General features: G+C 39.3%; 1 protein-coding gene across 21 annotated transcripts in view; it reads left to right on the top strand.

The window, feature by feature from the left end:
* EIF4G3 (eukaryotic translation initiation factor 4 gamma 3) overlaps positions 1-20,602 on the top strand; it is a 343,452-nt gene that overhangs the window by 33,365 nt on the left and 289,485 nt on the right. The gene's annotated exons all lie outside the window — the stretch shown is intronic.

Consider the following 20,602-nt stretch of genomic DNA (forward strand, 5'->3'; position numbering starts at 1 on the left):
CTTTACTCCTGACGTTATAGACTGATATTAAATACTGTAAATATTCATAAAAAAGTAATCTAAGTCTACAAATTTCATTGTCATTAAGCCATAGTTTTTAAAAATATTTTTTTGAAACCTCATACTTTTTTTGAGATATTTAGACAGCACAGAAATGTATAAAATAAAAAGTGTAGTATAGCATCTTAGGTAAGCATAATCTTAATCTTTTTTTTTTTTTTAAGTGGGTTTTGTGCCCAGCATGGGGCTTGAACTCACAACCTCTAGATCAAGAGTTGCATGCTTTTATTGACTGAGTTGCCCCCTTTTTTTTGCTTCTGGTAGGGGAAAAAAAAAAAATATCCATACATACCCAAGGGAATTTTATTTCTTAATTCAAAATGAGATTGAATTATTCAAACACACATACACTATTCTGTAGCTATTTGCATTTAGTGTCTCCTAGATATCCTATAACATTACACAGAAAGAGAATCAGTTTGGTAAGAAGTTAAGAGCCTTGGTGTTTGGAGCTGGACTGATGGTGATAAATCCCAGCTTTCCACTTACATAGTGTGATGTTGGACAGACTGTTTTATTGCTGTGTAAATTAGTTTTCTGTTTTGCAAAATGGAAATGATAATTGTTTCTAAGATTGTTTGAATCAGCATTAAAATGTAAGGTGCTTATAATGTTTGGCACATGATATTTAGCTTAGTAAATGTAAGCTGTAATGATTATAATACAGCTTTTCCTCATTTAAAAAAAAAATATATATATATATTCCATAATATGGATTTAACACATTCATTAAGCTATTCTCAAATTGATGGACAAGTAACTAACTGTATTTTAAAGGACCTTAATTTTCCATGGGTGATTTTTTAACTTTTTAATTTTTTTATCCTGATTTTTTTAAGAGAGAGAATGCATGCAGATGAATGGGAGGTGGGGCAGAGGGAGTGGGAGAAAGAATCTTAAGCAGGCTCCATGCCCATGTGGAGCCTGATGAAGGGCTCTATCTCATGACCCTGAGATCATGACCTGAGCCGAAACCAAGAGTGAGATGCTTAATTGAGCCACTGAAATCCCCGCCCCTTGATGATTTTAAAGTGTTGCTTGGTTTTTATTTTAGTAGTGTAACAACACTTTTTTGCTCTCAGTTCCTTAGCTGAAGTGCTTAATTGAAACTTCAGAGCTTTCGTAAAACAAGAAAGTAATTAACCATCTTTCAGTCCTAACCCTAAATATGTCTTCTTTTCTCAGATCCCATTTTGTGCAGTTTGTAGATTAGTTTCATTTTCAAATGATAGTCGTCCCTTGCTAAAAACTGCTTTCGTATTTTTATCTTTTTATAATCTGCTGCATGAATATTTCTCCTGCCCCAGCTATCGGAAACTTGAATTTTAGTGAAAAGAAAAACATTTTATTTTTCCTGCTGTGCTGTTATTTTAGTTTATTGCCTTCTTTGTGATTGGAAAATCAGTTTGATTCAAATGTCTAGAGAACATTGTATTTTCCTGACAAAGACACTTTGTGATGCCCCGTTGATGAGAGAAGCCAGTGTAAAATAAATTGGGAGAGTGTGTTTAAGAATGTAAGAAATAGGGGCGCCTGGGTGGCTCAGTGGGTTAAAGCCTCTGTCTTAGGCTCAGGTCATGATCTCAGGGTCCTGGGATTGAGCCCCGCATCGGACTCTCTGCTCAGCTGAGCCTGCTTCTCCCTCTCTCTGCCTACTTGTGATCTCTCTCTCTGTGTCTAATAAATAAATAAAATCCTAAAAGAAAAAAAAGAATGTAAGAAATAGGGGTTCCTGGGTGGCTGAGTTGGTTAAGCGTCTGCCTTCAGCTCAGGTCATGATCCGAGGATGGAGCCCCAAGTCAGGCTGCCTGCTCAACAGGGAGCCTGCTTCTCCCTCTCCTTCCCACTCGTGTTCTCTCTTGCTATCTCTGTCTTTCTCAAATAAATAAAGTCTTTTAATAATAATAATAAAGAATGTAAGAAATACTGGGGTACTGGGGTGACTCATTCACTTAAGCGTCTGACTCCTGATTTTGGCTCAGGTCATGATCTCATGGGTTGTGGGATTGAGCCTCATATTGGGCTTCATGCTCAGTGAAGAGTTTGCTTGAGATTCTCTCCTCTTCCTTCTGCCCCTTCCCCAACTCTGTACACATGGATGTGCTCTTATTTTCTCTCTCTAAAAAAAATAAATCTTTAAAAGAATGTAAGAAATGCTAATTTTTTTAGTCATTGAACCAAATTAACATTTTCTTTTTTTTTTTTTTTTAAAGATTTTATTTATTTGTTTGACAGACAGAAAGCACAAGTAGGCAGAGAGGCAGGCAGACAGAGAGGAGGGGATGCAGGCTTCCCGCCGAGCAGAGAGCCCGATGTGGGACTTGATCCCAGGATCCTGGGATCAGGACCCGAGCCAAAGGCAGCAGCTTAACCCACTGAGCCACCCAGGCGCCCCAAATTAACGTTTTCATTAGACATGAGTGATCCAAGTAAGGAGTGTCTCTCTTTTTTTTTTTAATTCAAGAAAATGCCACCTTAATTAGCATTATTTTAGGCACTTGGTAAGGATAGGATATTAGTACTCAATCTTGGTTGCTTGTTGGAATCAGTTTTGCAATTAAAAAAATATACAAGGGTACCTGGGTGGCTCAGTTGTTAAGCATTTGCCTTCAGCTCAGGCCGTAATCCCAGGTCATTGAGCTACACATCGGGCTCCCTGCTTACCGGGAAGCCTGCTTCTCCCTCTCCCACTCCCCCTGGTTTTATTTCCTCTCTCGCTGTCTCTCTCTGTGTGTCAAAGAAAATCTTGCAAAAGAAAAAAAATATATATATAGGCATTTTCTTAATCAGATTTTGGAGTTGGGGTTTTAGATATGCAACTAAAGTTAGAGACTTCTGGTTTAGAAAATTGGAATGGTCTTTTGTGAGTTAATTAGGTCTTACATAATATTTAAGGTACATTAAATTAGTATTGCTTAATTATTTTTGGACAGTGACTTTTCTGAGAGCGTGGAGTGCTACTAACATGATGCTTGCTGTTTGATTTGATGTCTCTTCCTTGTTACGATTCTTGATTTATAATGATCAAGTAATGAATGCTTACTTCTCAGGGGACATGTCCTTTAAGTTTCTTTTCCAGATTAATACGGAAATAGAGTTTGGCAAATGACTAGAGGGGGATTTTTTTTTTTTTTCTCTTCCCATTTTGAAATAGCTTCATTCTGGGACATGGTAAAGTGAAAGCACAAACCAGGGATTTTATACCTTACATCCTCTTACAACCTGACGTAGTTTATTACCAGTATCTTATTGGATTGACAAATTAATGGGCACTGACAACCTTTCTGTTTGCTTTCTTCCTGTGAAGGGTACTTTCTTAATTCAGAAGTTTATTGTGTTCAGGGCTTTGTGCTAGCTCTGTGCAAATGAGTAAGGCCTATTAGTCCTACCCCTATTGTTACTACTAATTATTAGAATTACCATAAACCTGCCTAATACTTAAAAAACAAAACAAAACCATGTGTGCTAGCTATAGAAGGGAATGTGTTAACTTGTCCTTCAGTGTGTAATGGAGAGACTCCTTGGTTTTAATCTGAATTCTTCCATAACTAGCATATCACCAGGTCCTAAGCCATTGTGGCACTCTGAGGTGTCAGGGATCTAGGTTTTGTCTTTTCAACATGCCCTGTGTTGATCAAGTGAACCTTGTGGTTCAGGAGGGCTGTTCCAGCTCTAGTCTGTAAGCTTGCATGCCAGTTAGCAGGAAAGAGAAGGGAGAGGACAAAGGGATGCTTCTTCTCTTAAAGGGCACTTGCCAGAAGATTCATACATCACTTTTTTTTTTTTTTAAAGATTTTATTTATTTATTTATTTGTCAGAGAGAGAGAGAGAGAGAGACAGAGAGAGCACAAGCAGGCAGAGTGGCAGGCAGAGGCAGAGAAGCAGGCTCCCTGCTGAGGAAGGATCCTGATGCGGGACTCTATCCCAGGACCCTGGGATCATGACCTGAGCTGAAGGCAGTGGCTTAACCAGCTGAGCCACCCAGGCCCCTGACAGCTACACCTCTTAAGACAAACAGCTTCTTTATAAATTAGCTTTAATTTTTTTGAGCACACTCACATGAGACAGTTGAACAGGAAGAAGTTCATTAAAACTATAAACAAGTATGTCACACATTTGCTAGTGGTTGAAAAGAAACATGGTAAAATGAGTAGCTTTCTTAAGAGGTAGTTTGGGCTAATGGTTCTTATACCAGCCTACCCATCCACCTTTAAAAGATTTTTAAATAGTATGATTGAGTCATAACCCAATTAACAGAATTGTATTTTAATAATGTATTCATTTAAGGTAGTCAGTAATTGCCGGTAAAATCTTTGTTAGCTGTGTGAAATTCCAAGTAATGAACTAAAAAAATGGTGGTAATGAAGGTAAAATGAATCTTCACAGGAGATTTTCGGCTACTTGCTCTCCCTACTTCCAAGTTCATTCTGTAAGTTAGTGTTTTACTCTGCATTTTTATAAAGTATGTATTTGTGAGATATAGTTTTCCATTATTTAACATGTCTAAGTAGATATGAATATTGTAACAAGCTATAGAAATAAACATGGAGGATAAAAAAATATGTTAGGAAAATAAAATTTTTATGTTGCTGACCATTTGTTTCCTTTCCCTTTTTGTATTATTATAAAGTTCTCATATCATTTGACATATTTTATTGAAAGAAAATTCAGCTCTAGGTTTGATATTTTCCGTTTTCACAGTGGAACAGATTTAAAAGCTTTCTTGTCTCTTTAGGTATAAGAAATTAGATATACAAATCTCAACAAAGGAGGGATTTGTGCCCTTTTAGAAACAAAAATCAATATTTACCTGAGAATTTGAGCCACATAAATTAATGTCAAAACAAGATAGGGGTTAGTGGGTGGCTCACTTGGTTGTGCCTGACTTTTGATTTCGGCTCAGGTCATGATCTCAGGGTTGTGAGATCAAGCCTCACTTTGGGCTCCGTGCTCAGTGGAGAGTCTGCTTCTCTCTCCCTTTGGCCTTCCCCTCACTTTCTCTCAAATAATAAATAAATCTTAAAAAAAATCCAATGTATTTGTCAGTCTTTAATAACACTTTAGGATTTATTACACTGAATTTGCTTTTACTCAAGGTGAAGCGATAATAGGAACTTAAGAGTTATTCTTTTCATTTTATATTTTTACTTATGATTCGTGGCAGTGAAAATCTCTTACGAAGTACAAACATTCCTACTTTGGTTTTTATTCAAATACCATTTTCAGGTTGATAGAAGTGATCCATTTTTATTAGAGAAGCAAATTATTTCTTACCCTTAGTTTCACTTTCAGTATTTATGTTCTAACCTTGTTATTGGAATTATGTTTCCATTGAAAATAATTACTAATATTTCTACTTCCAGTTTTAGTTTCTTGTATTTGTGGCTTCATTGAAATCTACTCTGACTGGTAGGAATAAATTGTTTCTATGTGATTATATTATAGAGACTTAGTGACTTATTTGATTGATTACCTTATTGAAGGAAATGTAAACTGCCAGTGAAGCATTTAAGTAATATGTTAGGGTTTCTAAGGACAAACTTAGAGTCTTACATAAGACAAAACTTAACTTAGGAGAGTTACCTGACCTTTGGTAAAAATCAAAGACCTTTTAGTGCTTATCATTCCCTTTTAAATGTAGACTCTTCATGTTTTAGAAAATATGCTATAATTCTGTGAAAAACAGAAAACTTTCCTGGCATTCTGTGCACTCTGCCTTTTTTTTTTTTTTTTTTTTTTAATCTCTTGCCTGCTTGGTCTGCTTCTAGCATCTGTTCTTCTCTTTGGGGTTATTTTACCTTACTGTGCTCGGTGTTTTCTTCTGTAAAATTGATTAAGTAGACTGAGTTTTCTCTCTCTCTCTCTTTTTTTAAAAGATTTTATTTATTTATTTGACAGAGAGAGAGATCACAGGTAGGCAGAGAGGCAGATAGAGAGAGAGGGGGAAGCAGGCTCCCCACTGAGCAGGAGCCGAATGTGGGGCTTGATCCCAGGACCCTGAGATCATGACCTGAGCTGAAGGCAGAGGCTTAACCCACTGAGCTACCCAGGTACCCCTGAGTTAACTCTTTTTTTTACCTGTTTATTTCATTAGCTTATGTTTAGGGCAGAAATTGTCTCATATCCTTTCTTTCATCTTCCCTAGAAATAGGCAGCACCCTTTTTGTTACTACCCGCTTTCTTTGAGGCAGAGCAGAGAAGGGTGTTGATAACCAAATAAACCTTAGTAATAAAGAATTACCAGAGAAGTTTGAAATATAATTGCTACTGAAGACAGTATTATAGAACTCTTTTCCTTTCATTGGCTTGCTTACTAGATTGGTGTACATTTAAAAACATTTTTCTTCCTACATTTTCTTTCTCAGATTAATAGTTCTGTTGATGGGGCACCTCGGTGGCACAGTTGATTAAGCATGCCTTCAGCTCAGGTTGTGATCCCAGAATTCTGGGATGAGAGTCCCGCACTAGGCTTCCTGATCAGTGGGGAGTCTGCTTCTCCCTCTGCCTCCCCTTCCTCCTGCTTGTGTTCTCTCTCTCTCAGATAAATAAAATCTTTTTTTTTTTTTTTTAAAGATTTTATTCATCTGAGAGAGAGGGAGAGAGAGAGAGACAGGGTACAAGCAGGGGGAGAGGCAGAGGCAGAGGTAGAGGGAGAGGTAGAAGCAGACTGCCTGCTGACCCAGGAGCCCAACAGGGGACTCAATCCTAGGACCTGGAGATCATGACCTGAGCCGAAGGCAGACACCTAACCATCTAAGCCACCCTGGTGCCCCACAAATAAATAAAATCTTTAAAAAAAAAATTATGTTCAAATGGCTACATGTAGCTGGGTGCTGTCCTATTGGCCAGTATAGCCCCAGATTATGCATTTAAGCAGCATACATTTTTATGAGTTCTCAGTGATATGCCTAGCATTATGTTAAGTGCCAGAAATGCTGTGATCTGGCAGTATGGTAAGGGAGATAGATGATTGAAGTGGTAAATGTAATAGTTGGTGTATTAAAGAAAAGTACAAGGTTATAAAGGAACACAGATACCAATTTTTACCTAACTCAGGCTGAGGGTGAATCACATTGGGGGTGTTCTTAAGCCAAAAGAAGTCTTGTGTCAAATATCCGCTTGTATTCTGCGTGGGTACTGAACTTAGGTCCATCCTTGTTGTGTTCCAGTATCACCAAGGGCTATGGAACCACTTGGCCATTATTATTTTTAAGTGTTTGGTGTTTTTGTGCTTTAATCCTGGACCTTGTATAGAATTAATAGGTCTTCATTTGTGAAAATCTGAACAACAAAATTATAAATCATTAAGGCTGCAGTTTGGCTAAAGTTTTTTTTTTTTTTTTTTTTAAGATTTTATTTATTAAGAGAGAAATCATGACCTGAGCTGAGATCAAGAATCGGATACTTAACCGACTGAGTCACCAGGCTCCCCTAAAGTGGTTACTTTTAAGTGTGTGCGGTTGGGGCCTTGCCTTGCCCTCAGATAACATTTCGTTTGTGTTATGAAGTTCTGGCCAGGAGATTGATTGCCTTTGGTCTGTGATTCTTGGCCATATGTATTACATAGGTCCTTGAGGTCAAATCTCCAGGGCTTTAGGAGTTTCACATAAGAATATGAGTACTGAGTAGAAGAGTAACAGTTTTTACAGCTTCTTTAGGGCTGATCTTTTTTTGAGGGGGGGGAATTTTATTTATTTATTTGACAGGGATCACAAGTAGGCAGAGAGGCAGGCAGAGAGAGGGGGAAGCAGGCTCCCTGCTAAGCAGAGAGCTCTATGTGGGGCTCGATCCCACAATCCTGGGATCATGACCTGAGTGGAGGTCAGAGGCTTTAACCCATTGAGCTGCCCAGGCGCCCCTAGGGCTGATCTTTATCTGAGTTCTTAAAGAGATGAGGGAATGCCTTGTTATTCCTTAGGGGCCCTGGATGTCAGGATCCATTTGTAGTCCCTTTGGTTTGATCTCTTCAGAACCTTCTCAGAGCTATGTAAATCTCCTTGGCTTGGAGAATGAGGGCATTCAGTGTTCTCTCTTTTTGCTCTTACTCTGGTCCTCATTTTTCTTCAGCTCATTCTGGAGGAACTCAGGTCAGTGTAAGTCATGTACCTAATGAATTGTCATGGCTTTTCTCTAGACATTGAAGAGTAAGTGCTTTGGTTTTTAGCCCCAGGGGACAGAGTCTTTAATTATGCACTTACAGGTAATTTAAATGGGTTGCATTCATGGGGCACCTGGCTGTCTCAGTCAGTAGAACATGCAATTCTTGATCTTGGGGCCATGAATTTGAGCCCCACATTGCGGGTAGAGTTTACTTAATAAAAAAATAAAAATAAAAACGAATGGGTTGCTTTCATCAGTAACTCTCTTGCTTCTAGAATGTTTTGAAGTTTATGCCTGTCAGTCTTAAAAAAGAGCTTGGATTTTGGGGCTCCTGGGTGGCTCAGTTAAGGGTCTGCCTTTGGCTCAGGTCATGATCCTGGGGTCCTGGGATTTAGCCCTGTGTCAGGCTCCCTGCTCAGTGGGAACCCTGTTTCTCCCACTCCCCCTGCTTGTGTTCCCTCTTTTGCTCTGTCTCTGTCAAACAAATAAAATCTTTAAAAAATAAAAAGAGCTTGGATTTTGATGTGGTATGGTTTTGATGAACTGTGGTATACTGGGCTCTTTTATTATTTTTTTAAAGATTTATTTATTTATTTAGAGAGATAGAGCAAGCAGATGTGGGGAGGGGCAGAGATAGAGGGAGAGAGAAAATCCTAAACAAACTTCATGCTGAGCTCAGAGCCTGATGTGTGGCTCAATCTCAGGACCCTGAAATTATGTATGACCTGAGCTGAAACCTAGAGTGGACGCTCAAGCGACTGAGCCACCCAGGCACCTCCAATGGGCTGTTTCTAGTTTAATTCATTGTATTAGGAGGAGGAACAATTTTACTGCATATCAATCTAGAAAAGTAGAGTTTGTGATTTTAATTTCTTGGGTTAATGAATTCCGTTGTCAGACTGTAAACACATACTTAAGGCAATTAGAATTCTGATGGCATAGATCTTTTCTTTAGATTCAAATCCAATTAATACTTAATATTTTTGAAGTGAATTGTGTATTATTTTGATTTTTTGAAGATTTTATTTATTTATTTGACAGAGATCACAAGTAGGCAGCGAGGCAGGCAGAAAGAGAGATGGGGAAGCAGGCTTCCCGCTGAGCAGAGAGCCCAATGCCGTGCTTGATCCCAGGACCCTGGGATCATGACCTGAGCTGAAGGCAGAGGCTTTTTATTTTATTTTTTTTTAACATTTTTTAAACATTTTTAAACATTATTTTTTCCACCTTTCTTTTTTCTTTTTTCTTTATTTTATTTTTTAAAGATTTTATTTATTTATTTATTTATTTATTTGAGAGAGAAGAGAGAATGAGAGAGAGAGAACATGAGAGGAGAGAGGTCAGCGGGAGAAGCAGACTCCCTGGGGAGCAGAGAGCCTGATGTGGGATGCGATCCCGGGACTCCAGGATCATGACCTGTGCTGATGGCAGTCGTCCAACCAACTGAGCCATCCAGGCACCCTGAAGGCAGAAGCTTTAACCCACTGAGCCATCCAGGCGCCCCTGTTTTGATTTTTTTATAGATCATTTGTTCAGTAGAAATGTGTGAGCCACCTATGTAGTTTTAGGTTTCCTAGTAGCCATATTGAAAAGTAAAAAGAAACAGGTGGAATCAATTTTTTGAATTTTATTAAAGTTTTTTTTTAATTTAAGTAATATCGGCCCCTTCTGTGGGACTTGAACTCATGACCCTGAGATCAAGAGTTGTACTCTTCTCCAGCTAGCCAGCCAGGCTCCCCAAAATTGATTTTAATAACATACTTAACCCAGTATATATAATATATTATTATTTTTTTAAGTATGCTAATCTTAAGTGTACTTTATGATTTTTATACTTGTATACACTTTTTCCTTTTTAAAGATTTTATTTATTTGTCAGAGAGAGAGCACACACGGGAAGCAGTAGGCAGAGGGAGAAGCAGGTTCCCCACTGAGCAAGGAACCTGATGAGGGACTCAGTACCAGGACTCTGGGATCATGACCTGAGCTGAAGGCAGATCTTTAACCAACTGAGCCACCCAAGCATCCAAGATATTTTTTTAAAAATTTATTTATCTATTTATTTATTTATTTATTTATTTATTTTAGAGAGAGAGAGCGAGCTGAGGGGGAGGGAGAGAGAATCTTAAAGGAGACTCCCTGCTGAGTGGGGAGCCAGTGTGGGGCTCCATCTCATGACCCTGAAATCATGACCTGAGCTGAAGTCAAGAGTTGGATGCTTAACAGACTGAGCCACCCAGAGGCCCCCCAAATATTATCATTTTACCTTGTGCTCATTATAAAGATTATTAGTGGGATATTGTATTTTACATTCTTTGTACTAAATTTTTCCACTCCAGTGTGTATTTTACACTTAGAGCACACCTATCTTGCAGTAGCCATATTTCAAAAACTCAGTACCTCCATGTGTCTTAGTGGCTATCTGGAGAACTTATAGTTCTGTAGTGTATCTGTATGATAAATACTGCTTTACCGTCTATTTTCAGAGAGGACCAGGGAAAGATGAAGAAGATGAGCTATGTGGCAGGGAGTACCAGTCAATAGGAGGATGCTTTACACCTCTTCCCATCTGGGTTTTTTGCTCTATAAACAGCTATGGATAGATTTATTATTTCTCGATTTTCTCCACTAAACCAACTGCTTAAGGCAGGAACTGTTTTTTGTTTCAATTTCCCTAGGGTTTGTCAGTGCTTGGCACAAAGTAGACACTAATAAACAAATGCTTACTAGAAGTCTATATGGAGAACAGGGAGCTTTAAACCCTGCCTGTGAAGATTTATAGCATGATTTATTGCATTTTTGAAAGCTGGATGTGTTATGTCACTCATACTAGTTATACGTGTATCCATTCCCAAGGTTACTCCTCAAATTGGGAACAGAAGAAAATGTATACACCATCAGGAATAAGTCTACATGCAGAGATTCTACAGTTGGTAAATACTGATATACAGTCTCATAGTTTTAGCATTTTTTTTTTGCTATTAGTAATAACTGATGTTCAGTGAACATATGCTGTGTGGTCTGTACATTTTTTTGGTCCCATTTAATTTTTATAATACTGCTGTGGATAGGTAGGTGGTATCGACCTCATGGTATAGATGATGAAGATGGGTTATAACTTTTTTCTGTTACAAAAGGCATTTACTTCAGGATGCCTGGGTGGCTCAGTTCTTAAGCACCTGCCTTCGGCTCAGGTCACGATCCCAGGGTCCTGGGATCGAGCCCCACATTGGGCTCCCTGCTCAGTGGGAAGCCTGCTTCTCCCTCTTCCACTCCTCCTGTTTGTGTTCCCTCTCTCACTGTGTCTCTCTGTCAAATAAATAAACAAAATTAAGATTTTTTAAAAAAAATTTGACAGGGAGCACAAGTAGGCAGAGAGGCAGGCAGAGAGAGAGTGGGAAGCAAGCTCCCTGCTGAGCAGACAGCCCGATACAGGGCTCGATCCCAGGACCCTGAGATCATGACCTGAGCTGAAGGCAGAGGCTTTAACCCACTGAGCCTCTCAGGCGCCCCAATAAAATAAAATAAAAAAAAGGCATTTACTTCTCATGAATGGAATTAGTGCATAAGTTTAGTGTGTATGGTTGGATATATTTTCCCTTTTAGAATCCATAATAATAGTGTGATTGATGATTATATTTTACATAAGATATACATTTGTGTTTAGGGAGATGCAGAGGGGTACATCTGGTTTGAAAACTGAAAAAAAACTATTTTGAAATACTGCAGATATTAAAAAAGTACACTATAATACAGCAAATCCATGTATCCATCAGACAGCTTCACAAACAAAATGTTATCAATATAAAACCCTCAGCATGTTCCCTCCTTGATCACTTGTTCCTCTCTTTCATCAGAGGTAAGTGTTATCCTGAATTTGGGACCTATTAGTCCAATGTTATTTCTTTCTTTTTTTCTTATAAGATTTTATTTATTTATTTGAAAGAGATCACAAGCAGGCAGAGAGGGAAGCAGAGAGAGAGGGAAGCAGTCTCTCCGATGAGCAGAGAGCCCAAATTGGGGCTCGATCCCAGGACCCTGGGATCATGACCTGAGCCAAAGGCAGAGCCACTGAGCCACCCAGGCACCCCTAGTCTAATGTATTTCTTTGTATATTTTCTATATATTTGTATTTCAGTTTTCCAAATCTTTTTAGTTTTATTACACTGCAGAAGAAATCAGAATTCTTTTTTTTTTTTTTAAGATTTTATTTATTTATTTGCTAGAGACACAAAGAGAGAGGGGAGCAGAAGCAGGGGGAGTGGGAGAGGGAGAAGCAGGCTTCCTGCTGAGCCAGGAGCCTCATGTGGGGCTCAATCCCAGGACCCTGGGATCACAACCCCAGCCGAAGGCAGAAGCCCAACAACTCAGCCACTCAGGTACCTCAGACATCAGCTTTTTTTTTATTTTTTATTTTTTTAAGATTTTATTTTTTTGTTTGGCAGAGAGAACACAAGTAGGCAGAGAGACAGTCAGAGAGAGAGGAGGAAGCAGGCTCCCCGCTGAGCAGAGAGCCCGATGCGGGGCTCGATCCCAGGACCCTGGGATCGTGACCTGAGCCGAAGGCGGAGGCTTTAACCCACTGAGCCTCCCAGGTGCCTGACATCAGCATTCTTTTTTTTTTTTTTTTTAAGATTTTATTTATTTATCTGACAGACAGAGATCACAAGTAGGCAGAGAGGCAGGCAGAGAGAGGGAGGAAGCAGGCTCCCTGCTGAGCAGAGAGACCGATGCGGGGCTCGATCTCAGGACCCCGAGATCATGACCTGAGCCGAAGGCAGAGGCTCAACGCACTGAGTCACCCAGGTGCCCCTGACATCAGCATTCTTAAGTCACAATTGCTGTGACTACCTTTTAAGCCTGTGGAGTTTTTTCTAAACTTCCTTCCAAATTTTTATTTCTGGATAGAATTATTAAGTTTCATTTTGAGAAATGGAACATTTTATTTCAGAGAGCTTTTCTAAGTGTTATTGGCCAATATTTTGAACATTTAAGGTTTTTATCTCCTAAAGGCTAAGGACAAGACCATTTTAAATTATTTTGCTCAGTGAAGTAAAATTCTCATGTGAGGTTTTATTAAATATGGTCTCTTCACTATTGATAGGCATAAGCAGAGAAGAAGCAGGTGACATTGGAATACACAGTGGAAATCAAGAAATTTAGTTCAGAGACTGGGGATAATACATACGATGATAGTGATCTTTAAGGATCTAAATTCTGATTTTTCTGCTTCCTTATCCATAATGGGAATAGTGGTGCTTGTGTTAGGATAATGGCGGGGGGTGGGGGAGACTACTAGAGTATTTAATATACCTTGAACCACCATCAGTCCTTTATTTTTTTTTTATTTTTTAAAGATTTTATTTATTTATTTGAAAAACAGATCACAAGTAGGCAGAGAGGCAGGCAGAGAGGGAGGAGGAAGCATGACCCTGAGATCATGACCTGAGCCGAAGGCAGAGACCTTAACCCACTGAGCCACCCAGGTGCCCCCCATCAGTCCTTTATTAGCATATCTGATATTTTTCAAAACTTAATATTTGTGGTCTTTAGGTTTTAAAAGCTGCCTGAAATCTCAGTCTGTTCTTAGCCTCTTTTTTAATTTTTGGAGAAGATGGTTATGAGTAGTGTATATAAGCTGGATGATGTTCCTTTGATTTTTTTTTTTAAGTGAACTCTGTGCCTGGCAGAGTTTGGCTCTAACTCACAACCCTGAGATTAAGAGTCACATGTGCTACCAACTAGGCCAGCCAGGTGTCCCTCCTTTTTGATTTTTCATACTCTGAAAGGTGGGGCTATGGTAGAAGGTAGAGCTATTTTATTTCTTGATTGATCTGCGTTCACTTCTCTGTAAGTAGTGGTGATAGTCCAAACTGGAGTGGCGCAGACATCAGCCATGAAGGAGTAAGGGTAAAGTTGCAATATTATTTAATTTTGGTACATTGTTGTTTTTAATAGAACTTTTCCATCTGAAACAAAATAAATGTTCAAAACGGGGAATTGGGAAGCTTTAAAAGATGTGAAGAAAAATCAACCATAATTACATTATTCAGAACAGTTTTTTGGATTTAGCATGTTTCTCAAGGTTTATTTCATTCTCTTTTAATTGCTTCAGTTCCCCCATAGTATTCTAAACCATAGGATTGGATGAGAAGTTATCTGTTAACAGGAAGGGTTTTTAGTAGGATGTTAAGGAGATGATAAACTTTTATTTGAAAGGTGAAGGAAATGTTTGAATGTTATGAAAAATAACCTCTTTTTCAGCATTATTTTGGGGTCAAGGACACTTTTTACTATGTTTATTGCATTTCAAGTAAAAAATATCTTGCAGTATTTATCTTTAGTTTGGCATGGTGAACACTATTTATATTGATAGTCATCTTAATGTTGCCTTCATAATGAAAAATACTTTTCCTGCATATAGAATTCCGGGTTGACAGTTTTTTTCTTCTGCTACTTTGAAGTAGTAAAAAAAAAAAAAAAAAAAAAAAGTCCTTGTCTTCTAGCTTGTATAATCTCTGACAAAATCTGATGAAATTTTTATCTTTGTTCTTCAGTGTATATGTAATACCCACCCCTCAACCCCTCCCACCCCCAGCCCTTTAGCTGCCTTTGAGCTGTTTGACTTTGATGTGGGGAGGCATCTGTGTTGGTTGTCTTGGGATTTCTCTAAGCATCTTGAATCTGTGGTTTGATATCATCATCATCATTTCTGAAAATTTTTCTGAAAATTCTGAAAAATCTGAAAAATTTTTTTTTCTTTTTAAGATTTTATTTCAGAGAGTGCTTGAGCCAGAAAGGGAAGGACAAAAGGAGAGGCAAAGCAGTCTCACCTCTCAGTAGGGAGCCTGATGGGGGTGGGGGTGGGGGCCTTGATCCCAGGACCTTGGGATCATGACCTGAGCTGAAGGCAGACACTTACTGAGCCACACAGGTGCCCCTATTTCTGAAAAGTTCTTTTTTTTTTCTTTTTTAAAGATTTTATTTATTTATTTGACTGACGGAGATCTCAAGTAGGCAGAGAAGCAGGCAGAGAGAGAGGAGGAAGCAGGCTTCCCGCTGAGCAGAGAGCCTGATGCGGGGCTTGATCCCAGGAGCCTGGGATCATGACCTGAGGCGAAGGCAGAGGCTTTAACCCACTGAGCCACCCAAGTGCCCCTCTGAAAAGTTCTTGACCATTATCTCCAAGTATTTCTTCTGCCCCAGTCTCTCTGTTTTCTCCTTGTGAGACTTCATTTTGTATGTAAGTTAGGCCATTTGATAGTGTCTCTCAACATTGGATGCTTTTTTTGCTCTCTCTCTGTTTCAGTTTGGGTAATGTTTATTCATGTGTCTTCATGTATCTTCAAGTTCACTGATTCTTTTCATTAGCTGAGTCCACTCTGCTATTGAGTTTGTTGAAAGAATTCCTTATTTCTGACACTGAAGCATTTTAATTTGACTTTTAGAAATAGCCTCCCATTTCTTTTCTGAAATTATGTCTCTGTTCACGTATATTATCTACCTTTTTCACCAAGTCCTTGAACATATTAATCATCATAATTAAGAAAGAATTCTATCTGGTAGCTCCAGTATCTGAGTGATCCTTGAGTTCAGCTTGTCTTGATTGCCTTTTCTGTTCAGTATTGGTGGTTTTTGGTGTGTGTGTGTCTCATAATTTTTATTTAAGTGTTGGGCATTGTTTGTAGTGTAGTAGAGACTGACGGAAATAGTATTTATTCTTGAAAATACGGCCACCCATTGTGGTGGGGTGTTGAGTCAAATTCATCATGAGTTGAGCTAGTATGGGGATTTATTGTTCTCACCTTCAGTGTACCACAGGCTTCAAAGTCTTACAGTGGTGGCTAATGTTAGCCCACTGGTAGAAGGCTGTTGCTTGCTAGTTGATGTTAGGATTGTGGATGTAGTTATTCTGGTCCAGCCTCAGTGTTAGGCTTCAATGTCCACCTTGGCTCTAAAGATGGGGCTTTATCATTGTTCCCTTTCCTCCTTCCCTTGACAGTCAGTATTTGCCTTGTATTTGTGGTTGTTCTTGGATGGGGTTTCCTGCCCCTCACCCAGCATTAGGATACTTCTGCTTGGTGTATCAGTGTTGGATCCTAGGCCCAAAATGATTTCTTACCCTTCCCCACAAGGGTAGAGGAATTTGCTTATTGTCTTATCCTGGCAACAGTAGATGTTTGCAAGTGTCCTGTCAGTGTGAATGTTTGTTGCCTCTTTCTCAGCGGCCTAATAAGGTTTTTGCTTCATAGGAGAAAAGGATCTGGGGAGCCAGTGCCAGTGGGTCTTTGTGCCTTTCTCAGTAATGGCTGAAAACTTCCTACACTCCTGTAATATTGAGTGGGAAACTGTTTTTTTTGCCATGAATCTAGTCTTTCTCATGAGCACCTAGTGGAGGCCTTTAGAAAAGAGCTTGCAAGTGAGTGTAGACTCCCATTGTACCTAGGATACCGAGTTGGGAGAGTGTTATGCTAGTCTACACTTAGCTCTTAGGAGCTTTTTTCTTTTTCTTTCTTTTAAAGTTTTTTTTGTTTTGTTTTGTTTTAATTTGAGAGAGAGAGAGAGAAGGAACACAGCAAGGGGAGTGGGAGAGGGAGAAGCCCGTTTCCCACTGAGCAGGGAGCCCTATGCGAGCTTGATCCCAGGACCCTGGGATTGAGGCCTGAGCCAAAGGCAGAAGCTTAAGCAGAAGCTTAATGACTGAGCCACCCAGGCGCCCCTAATTACCTCTTTTTCTTGTAGTCTGCCATGTGTGTTCTGTCCTTTATTGGGGGGCCTTGTCTGACTTTGGAATTTGGCTTATTTGGTTGCCTCACAACTTTAGCAGTCTCTGATGGGCTCAAGTGAAGTTGTGGTGTTTTCGATTATTTGGCCTTTTCTTTTAGAGTGGGTGCTGTATTCTTTGCAGTTTTCTATATGTTAAGCGGAAACAGTAATCTGATGAAATTCTTTAGAGTTTATCAACCTATGATAAACTTAATTCCAAAAAGGATTCAATGTGGTTTACAAAAATGCTTTATGTAACATTAGATGAAGAAACTAGATAAGGAAATCAAAGCGAAGGGAAAACAGGATGTGGGTAAACAGGCAGACAGGTAGAGCTTGAGTATTCTATTGAAATAAGTGCCAACGACCTTGGGTGGTTGTTGAGTGTGGGTTGCAGATTTGGATCTGAGCTTCATTATGACAACGACAAAGTTATAAGATTGACAGTGTTCAAACTTTTGGTATAAATTTATTTCCATGGGTGCCTTTTTTTTTTTTTAAGATTTTATTTATTTATTTGACAGAGATCACAAGTAGGCAGAGAGGCAGGCAGAGAGAGAGGAGGAAGCAGGCTCCCCACTGAGCAGAGAGCCCTGTGCCAGGCTTGATCCCAAGACCCTGGGATCATGACCTGAGCCGAAGGCAGAGGCTTTAACCCCCTGAGCCACCCAGGCGCCCCTCATGGATGCCTTTTAAATGTAGGAAGAAATAGTTTTTACTTGGTGTATCTAGTGGAATGAACTATGTAATATGTAAGACATCTTTTTTTTTTTTTAAGATTTTATTTATTTATTTGGCAGAGAGATCACAAATAGACAGAGAGGCAGGCAGAGAAAGAGGGAGAAGCAGGCTCTCCGCTGAGCAGAGAGCCTGATGCAGGGCTCATTCCCAGGACCCCGAGATTACGACCTGAGCCAAAGGCAGAGGCTTAACCTACTGAGCCACCCAGGTGCCCCAAGACATCTGTTTTTAACATAGATACTTGTCTTTCTTCACCTGTCCTTATTTCTTTTTAAGTGTATTGTGTGTAATTTCCCTACATTCCCTACTGGAGGAGCTGGGTAATTTTCCTTTTTTTTTTTTTTTAGTTAACATATAATTTATTATTTGTTTCAGGGGTGGGTCTGTGATTCATCAGTCTTACACAATTCACAGCGCTCACTGTAGCACATATCCTCCCCAGTGTCCATCACCCAGCCCCCCCAATCCTAACCACCCCCTACCACTCCAGCAACTCTCAGTTTGTTTCCTGAGATTAGGAGTCTCTTATGGTTTGTCTCCCTCTCTGGTTTCATCTTGTTTCATTTTTTCCTTTCTACTCCTATGATCCTCTGCCTTGTTTTTCAAATTCCATGTATCAGTGAGATCATATGATAATTGTCTTTCTCTGATTGACTTATTTTGCTTGTGGTGTAGTACCCTCTAGTTCCATCCATGTCGTTGCAAATGGCAATATTTTTTTTTGATGGCTGCATGATATTACACTGCATATATATACCACATCTTCTTTATCCATTCATCTGTCGATAGACGTCTAGGCTCTTTCCATAGTTTGGCTGTTGTGGACATTGCTGCTATAAAGATTGGGGTGCATGTGCCCCTTCAAATCACTACATTTTTATCTTTGGGGAAATACCCAGTAGTGCAATTGCTGGGTCGTAGAGTAGGAGTTGGGTAATTTCATCAATTAGTGCTTAATAGGGTGATGTAAGATGGTAGTTATATGGTAAATGGTTTATGAGATAGTTGCTGTTTGAATCTCACAGTCTTCGTTAACCTGTTATTACTAGGAAGTCAGGGTGGCCTTATGCATAGGTGGGGTTAAGGAATTCACTCATTTGTTCATTTATTTAAGAAATGTTTATTGCATACCAGCTATGTGTCAGGTGTTATATTAAGAGCCCAGAGAATTTTAAAAAAGCCCTTTTCTTTCTTTTTTTTTTAAAGATTTTATTTATTTATTTGACAGAGATCACAAGTAGGCAGAGAGGCAGGCAGAGAGAGAGGGGGAAGCAGGCTCCCTGCTGAGCAGAGATCCTGATGCGGGGCTCCATCCCAGGACCCTGGGATCATGACCTGAGCCAAAGGCAGAGGCTTAACCAACTGAGCCACCCAGGCGCCCCAACAACCCCTTTTCTAACTAAACCTGTATTATAGCAGGGTAGAAAGTACCAAGTATGTCAAGTCCTTTGGTAATAAGTGCTATGTGAAAAAAAAAAACACTATACAAAGACACTGGAGAGAGTTGTTACTTAGAGTGATCAAGGAAGTCTTTTTTTTTTTTCTTTTTAAGATTTTATTTATTTATTTGACAGAGAGAGAGAGAGATCACAAGTAGGCAGAGTAAGGCAGAGAGAGAGGGGGAGGCAGGTTCCCCTCTGAGCAGAGAGCCTGATGCGGGGCTCGATCCCAGGAGCCTGGGATCATGACCGGAGCCGAAGGCAGAGGCTTTAATCCACTGAGCCACCCAGGCACTCCAAGGAAGTCTTTTTTAAGGGGAAAATTGAACAGAGATATGAAGGAAGTGGAGCGTTAAGTTGTCAGCATATCTGTGGGTGGAGTGTGTCAGGTAGAGGGAACAGTAGGTGCAAAATCTCTTAAGTTTATACCATTCACACACATTTGGCATGTGAAGGAGGCCAGTATAATTTGAGATGAGGATGTCAGGGGCCAGTTCATGTAGGCCCTCATAGGAAATGGTAAGGATTTTGGATTTTATTCTGAGGCGAGAAAACATTGGAGGGTTTAGAGCAGAGAAATTATATGACTTTTTTAAGAATCCGATTTTACATATACTTACCTCCCTAGATTCTGTAATTAACATCTAACTTATTATACTGCTTTATCAAATCATTCCATTTGTCTACAGATACCAGGAAGACCCCATTTTCTTCTAAAATACTTGTTCTGTTTTCTGGAGAGTATATCAAAATTTACTTTTAGAACATTTTTTTGATCTTAAGTAATTTATTGTTGTGGTAAAATAGTAATAATTCTAGAAGACTTAACTATTTTTTGTCACTTATTTATTAAGGTATACTGCGATTGAGATTCAGTCTTTTACTCTTTTCAGTGATGCTAAAGGTGCTTGATGCCTATGAAAGAAAGGGGGAATGCCACTAGGGGAGGCAAAATAGGTGAGGGTACAGAAGTGAGTACTGAGGGCAAAACTCAACTACTTCATCAGTTGACCTAGTGTCATCTCTGTTCATGTGTGAACTGTGATACCTGATGACTTTGTTTCCCTTATGTTGGTGTAATGTTTGCTTAAGTCTCTTTAGTTTCAGTATTAATACTTTAGATAAACATAGAATGGTATTGTGGCTAAGAGTGTGGACTCCAGAGTCAGAATACTGAGGTTTGAATTCCAGCCTACGAGTTTTTTGGTTTGTTTTGTTTTTGCTTTTCTGTGCCTCAGTTGTCCTCCCTGAAATGGGACAAAATAATGAAACGTTCCTCCTAGGTTTGTTGTAGATGAATTAATGTGCATAGAACAAAGGGGGGCATACATAGTAAGGGCCTAATAATGTGAGCTGTTCATATTATATGGAATATGTAACCATAAGCCTTTGCTTTTAAGGGCGCTTTGTCGTTAACAAAGTGAGGTGTTTCAACAGTGTTTAAACAGTATATCTAGGACTTCCCTGTTTGTTTTTGTTTCACAGTAATTTTGTCA

This window comes from Martes martes (genome assembly GCF_963455335.1).
Source record: "Martes martes genome assembly, chromosome: 4".
Taxonomy (NCBI): domain Eukaryota; kingdom Metazoa; phylum Chordata; class Mammalia; order Carnivora; family Mustelidae; genus Martes; species Martes martes.